Here is a 6,936-nt window from a genome sequence, read left to right on the forward strand (position 1 = left end):
ACAGAGACCCACAACTCAACAATAGACAGAAAGTGAGAGACTTTGAAGCACTCGGTCCTAAATAGATATCTTCATCAAATTATCCCCCTAAAGGCTCAGGATCTGTTCGGAAGAGGCAATAGAAAGACTTAAAGGCAAGAGGCAGTGGATGACTCTAAGGAAATGACGTCTTCCAGATACAACAGAATGATGCACACATGAGCTCATAAAGATTGTGGCAGCTTCTACAAGACCTGTAAGTTTCATGGCAGACAGGGTCCACTAACCAGACAGGGAAATGGATGCAGGACCACATCCCTAACCAAGAAGCTATCTACAACTGATAGCCACTGGCAAAGTGAACATCAGTTTTCTCCTGTAGAGTATCATTGGGTATATTAATCACAGTACCCCAATGCAGGGTAAGCCCAAGCCCAGGAGTAGTCCATCACCACAAAATGAACTTAGTGATATTTCAGGCCCTTTCTTTCATTTTGCTTTGTTTTGAACCCCCCCTCCCCGAATTGGTCTTTTGCTTGTTTGTTTGTTTGTTTCATTTTTGTGGGAAGGGGTTGTGTTTATTCTTTGGTTTTGTTTGTTATTTTGTGAAAGAGAACGAAAACATAAAGTTGTGTGGGTAAGGGAGGTAAGAAGGATCTCGGGAGCAGTTGGAAGAGGGGGGGAAAAACACCAACAAAATACATTGTAAAATAATTTTACTTAAAACAGACTTTAAAAGAATTTCCACCATACAGATTGCCTTTCTAGACACACCAACCTTCCAGTGTTCCAAACCAATTGTTTGTCCACTCTCACCGTTGCCCAATAGGTTCATGAACAGTAACAGCAGGGTTGGAAGGTAGGTGTCGACTGAGCATTATGGCTTTCCACTCTCTAACATCAATCTGGCTCTAGCTAGCAATGCTAAGCATTTAAAGTTAAGACCCCGTGTGATCTAGTTCCCCAGAGCACCAGACAGACCCCTAGTAGCAGATTGATTTAGTGGGTTCACTCCTCCAATCGTACCAAGAGTAGTGCTTTGCTTTATTGAAGGAGACAGTTGCTCTGGTTATGACCTTCTTTTCCTGCCTGCAATTCTTTCACTGAAACGACCGTTTGTGGATACCATTAGCATGATATATCTGCACTATTTATTCCTAAGGAGTTACTTGGTCACGAGTGAAAGCATAGAAAAGGCCTGTGCTCATGAAATTTGCTTGTTCTTCTCTTACTCTCCATCACCTAGAAATAACCAGCCTGCCGGTGCAGTGAGATGGACATTCAAAGACTCCTTTATGGTGTCATCTAGAGGGCAACGACTTTCAAAGCAGGGAAAGCACCGTCTAGGATGGAGACTGTGACTACTGTAGTCAGTAATCAGTGTATGATGATATTGGTTTCTCCCATCACCATGATTCATGGGAGTTGGATATCAGGAGGGGAGCCATTGTATAAGGGCTCTTCTCACTATTAACCCCAGAGATCGTCTAGAAAAACATCTGCGTTCTATCACTACAACTTTGGACTCTACTAATATAGAAGTCTTGGTCCTAAGGTAATAACTCTTACTGCTGGGGTGGGGGCGTTGGGGGGCACAACAATGGTTCTAATGAACTCAACTCAAAGTTGAAACTGCTAGGTAGCCACCGAGGGCTCTTTTAACCGCTGCATCAACAGATAAAGAATTGTTAATTTCCTTGCTATTCCCATACCCCTCCCTTTCAGAACTAGAATGTTTTCTTTGTGCTACTTACTGCACATCAATAAGAGGTAACTAATTGATTTGATTTTACTAGGGCTCATAGCTAAGAGACTGTTTTGAAGCTCAGAAGAGACTTTTGTCCTATGCTTTGAAACAGTATTGGAACTACTAAGGATTGAAGTGTTTTTAGAGATGAGATAAATGTATATTGCTTTATAAGATGAGTGGATATGAGGTTTTAGGGTCCAGGTGTGGAATACTATCATTTAAAGTGATACCTTTGGGTGCTGAATCTTCATTTTCAACTTGACTGTGTTTAGAATCACCTAGGAGACATATTAGTTGGTATGTCTAGAAAGGTATTTCTAGAGAGGTTTAGCTGGGGAGAAAGATCTACCCTGACTGTAGGCAGAACAATCCCATGAGTTGAGCTTACAGACTGAATTAAAAAGAAGAGACAGGGGAGAGTCAACTGTAGGCCAGAAATCATCACTTTCTGCTGCCATGACTTTACCAGCATGACAGAATGTGTCTCTTTAAACCATGAGCCAATTAAATGCTTACTTTTTCTGTGAGTAGCTTTCGTTGAGCATTTTATTATAGTTGCTGGAAAAACAACTAACATATCAGGTATCTGGAACAAGAAAAGTAACTAATCCATCAAGATTCTTACTCAGCATTTCAGAAATAAAGAAAAATGAGAGAAAATACCTGAGTAGAAACTGAGACTTAGCTCTAGTCACTAACAGATTTTGCCCTAGCACAGGGTAGATCAGTTCACCAGTGAGATGGGATAAAGACTTCAGAAGTAGATCCAGGTACATGTCAGTCGTTGGTCCTGTGAGAAATGAGGAATTATTTGGTGAGTAGAGATGGCATCTTTTTCAAGAGCAGTAATGAAAACAAGTATTCTTCATATCTGAATTCCTGGGCATCTCTTAGGTTCCCTTAAGACATTCATTTCAAGCATCTGGATCCTTAACCATCATCCTTTCTCGATGTTTTTATAAATGCCAGGTTAAAGACTTGGAGAAAGAAGATTATGTATCAAAGGAAGCTGCCAGTAACAGGTAGTGGCTTGACAAAGGAAAAAATCAAATCCTAAGAGTAAACCTTAAAATTATGAGTCATTTGGAAGGTTACTCTTTTTATATATTACTTCCAGGAATTTATATTTATCCTTAGGAAGTGGATATAAGTGTGTTTAGAACTGTGTGCTTATTCTGCAGTGTGTGTATACTACACACTTAAAAGAATAAACGCATATTACTGCAAAAGTCAGTCTGGTGGTGGTTTTGAAAAGGGCTAGGTTTGAACCAATCAACAACATTAGGGAATTATGCCAAAGCCCATTGCTCACCAATCCACACCCAAATAAATGCCTCAATGTTGAGACTTTTCTTTTTCTCTTTTTACCAAATATAAGCATATAAAATGTGAAGGTGAGGTAAGAAATAGGGACAGTTGGATTTAAAATATTAAAGCTACTTTGAAATTTGCCACTTCTAAATTAGATAAGCCCAACAATTCCAGGCTTTTCTCATGAATCATTTCTCCCAATCATTTTCCCCCAATCTCTGATTTTTTCTTTTATTCAGGCTTATTGAAGTATAAATTATATAAAAGAAAATCCACTGTCTCTAGGGTTTTTACAGATTGATAATATAGTTCATAACCAACACATATATATAAAACTTTGGGAAGCAACCCAAACCTTTTCATTCTGGTCTGCTGTCCCTATATGTTTGATTCCAGGAACTATAGCTGTCAGAAGAACTGTAAGTCAAAAAGCTCCAAGGGAAAAGTAAAGACTCCTTTGCCTACTCTGGTGGTGTGTTGTTGGTTTGGGTTGCCAAGAAGACACCGTAGTCTGTGACCCCGATTAGCAGCAGTTCTGGATGACCAAGTATAAGATTGGTGTGCCTGCAAGATGTGGTTCTGAGAGAGGCCCTCTCCTTTGCTTACTGGTGACTGTGCTCTTGCTCTGTGCTCACTGTGTGACAGCAAGCTCTTCTATGAGGGCACTAATCCCTTCATAGGGGCCTCACATCCCTGAGTCTACTTAGACTGGCTTATTTTCTAGAGTCCTCACAAATAACATCACTCTAGAAACCAGGGCTCTATAGAAAATGAAAAGCGATGATTAATTCAGTCCGTATTATATTCATGAAGTATATTCTTCCTCAAAGCTTCAGGACTCTGTGTGGGTTATGAAGAGTTGAAGCAGTGGATCACCCCATTTGTACAGAAGCATTCGGGAGCTCTGTTCATAATCAGTCCTCACTGGAGTCGCTCTGGGTAAGGCGGAATCGGGTGTTTTCTTACATCCTGTCCAGATCAAAGACAGCCATTGTCGGTTCCAAGCTCTCCAGGCTCATCCTTCATGAGTCACAAGTCAAAGTTCTATCGTCTAAGGAAGACAGGTCTTCCCAGCATTTGAAGTTCGTAGTCTGCCTGACAACTCAAGGTCGATTTAATCTCTCTACTCCATCCAGTGAGGTGTTGACAAAACTAGTTTGAATGGAGAGTCGAGTTAATGAATTTTCTCTGACATTCAAAGATACAAACATCAGCAACAACAACAAAAAAAGACAAGACCATGTTGGTAGATTTAAAAAGAGGAGAAAGCCTTAGTAGTGGGTGATGTACTTCAAGGCTGTCTTGACATGAAAATGTGAAAACTTACCATTGTTAACAAGAACTGCTGTGGAGATCCTTGGACAAATGAATTAATCTGTGTTTTCAGTAGGAAAAAATGTCCTGTGAAAAGTACAAAATTCTAACTGAAACCCCAAGCTAGGTCGTTCTGTTTCTGTCCAAAACTATACAATATAAGAAATCTATAGCTTTGAAAATGAAACCCAAGATTTTTTTCCCCTAAAAATCCTCTATCATAACGGTATCCAACTATAATTTGAATAAATATGCATTGCTCCAAAAAGACATAAAGTCTTTCTCTTTTCGATTGCTTCCATGTGTCTTTCGAAAGCTTCACTAGTCGATCCAAAAGTGAAATAAAATAATACTCCCCCCCCACCCCCCGCAACAGCATGCTTGCCTTACATGGCCCCATAACCGTTCTGTCTGATCTCGAGTCTCCAGGCTATAGCTGGAGAGTGGAGACAATGGAAATGATCCCTGGAGAGGGAGAGGCTGCCAGTCAGGAGGGGGAGAAGCAAGAACATCCAGGTAATTAAGGCAGACTGTGAGGCTCCAAGTGATGGTAAAGCAGAAACCTTTCTTCTCTCTGTCCCATAATCAAGTTGCGAAGGTATTGATTTTCCTTAATGAGAAGTTTTAAACTGTCTAGGCTAACCTAGAAACAGATTGCAAGTCCAAGACCTGGGGCAGAGGGTTTGCTTTGGATGTAATCCCAGGAAACAGAAGTATGGAAGGAAAGAGAGGAGGGGGGAAGGAAGGGGTCCACAGTGGGGAGGAGAGTGTGACGGAGGCACTGAGGCTGTCTAACTAATTTTGTACAGTTGAGCTGCTGTGGGAAAGGGAACCTAGAGAACTTGTCTACTCTCCAACCGCCCCCCATTGTCTACTCTCCACCCCAATTCCCTCACACCCCTCACTGGTTGAAAGTTGCCTTGAGGATGTCAAGATCCCTGCACCTCCTCACTGGATCTGCTTGCACTGGAGCAGGCCCCCACGGTCCAAATGTGCAGTCCTGGGGGACTCAGAGGATCAAAGGGATGGATTGTCCAGTGTCTTGACACACTGAAGACATGGGGATTTCACCCAGAATCCTGTCTAAGTAGACATACGTAATTGCCAACAGGCTAAAAGAAACGTCTTTGATGAAACCAAGTCTGCTTCTGTAGGTGAGGCTAGTGCTGTTGTCACAGCCATGCTGCTCAGAGTCCTGAAAATCAGTCAAATTTGTAACGTTTATAGAACACAAGGTTTTGCAGGGTCCTTAAACGCCAAGATCCCGAGAGCATCTCAGACCCTATCCATAGAAGAAACCCATTCAAGCTCCTCCTCTGGGGCTAGGGCTAAAGAAAGGGGGAAGGTAGAAAGAGCTACGTGTGGCCATTCTGGACTGTGCACAGATGTACTGTGATGTCAAGCTGGAGCCTTGAAACTTGTTGTTCAAGCCAGGCTCACTGGGTCATTTGTTTCTGTAAAATTAGCAAGTCTTTTAGAAATTTTTTCCTTGAAGACTGTGTAAGTTAAGGTTCATAAACCTAAAAATGGAACTAGGTACCTGCTTATCTGCCTTGGCACTAGATCTCGATACTGATTCAATCTTTCAGTTAATAATATTCCCTTTGGTTGTTAGACAAGTTCTCTGGTCCAGGACTTCCTCAACTCCCTCTTCAGGTAAGAATGACCTTAAACTTCTGATCCTCCTGGCTCCGTCCCCTACTCTTGAAATTAGACATGCTCCCCACACACACCTAGTTTCTTGTGGTGCCAGTGATCAAACCCAGGACCTCACACAGGCTAGGCAAGAGTTCTACCAGCTGAGCTGTATCTCAGAGCAGACTTCTCCCCTGTGGTGACCTGCTGGAGCTAAAGAAGGCTGAGACACACACACACAAAAAAAAAAAAAAAATGAGTGTTAACAAAAACAACCTGTGACCAGACTAAAGAAAAAAGGGGGTGAAGTCAGTCAATTACCAACTAACAAGGTATCAGGGGACAAATCAAATACCTTTCCCTCCATCATTTCTATGTCTTACTTTGAAAAGTACTCTGAGATTATTACTTAGAAGCTAAATGTTCATGGACGTAGTGACACACAGCTTTCATCCCAGCACTCAGGAGGTAAAAGCAGAAGGATCTCTGAGTTCAAAGCCAGCCTGGACTACAGAATGAGTTCCAAGACAGCCAGGGCTACACAGAAAAATCCTGTCTTGAAAAACCAAAGGAAGGATGGTGATGGTGGTGGTGGTGGTGGTGGTGGTGGTGGTGGTGATGGTGATGGTGATGGTGGTGATGATGATGATGATGATGATGATGCTAAATGTTCTCTTCTACTTTTCATACTTCGAAATGCTTGTATCTTCGTGGTTGAAACTATCACCGAGTAAGCCACCTGTTGCTTGCTACTGCTGCTGCTGACAATGACAATGACGATGATGATAACAGCAATGATGATTATGACAATGATGCTGTGCTTGTATACAGAAGGAAGAAGGTTGTGCTCAAACTAGCCATCTACTTTCCCATGTCTCCTATGAGAGACCCCTGGAGCATATTCTCTGGGTGGAAAGTGAGACGGAGCCAAAGGCCTGTTTAGGGAA

The 6,936-nt window shown here is 41.9% G+C and overlaps 1 long non-coding RNA gene across 1 annotated transcript; it reads right to left on the reverse strand.

Annotated features, from left to right (window-relative positions):
* Positions 1-678: 678 nt before the first annotated feature.
* On the reverse strand, positions 679-6,546 carry LOC134485967 (uncharacterized). Its single transcript, XR_010064436.1, has 2 exons — positions 4,368-6,546; positions 679-2,519 (listed from the first exon to the last, which is right to left on the reverse strand). It is a non-coding gene; the product is annotated as an uncharacterized LOC134485967 (long non-coding RNA).
* Between the last annotated feature and the right edge of the window lie 390 nt (positions 6,547-6,936).

This window comes from Rattus norvegicus, chromosome 2 (genome assembly GCF_036323735.1).
Source record: "Rattus norvegicus strain BN/NHsdMcwi chromosome 2, GRCr8, whole genome shotgun sequence".
In the NCBI taxonomy this organism is placed as follows: Eukaryota; Metazoa; Chordata; class Mammalia; order Rodentia; family Muridae; genus Rattus; species Rattus norvegicus.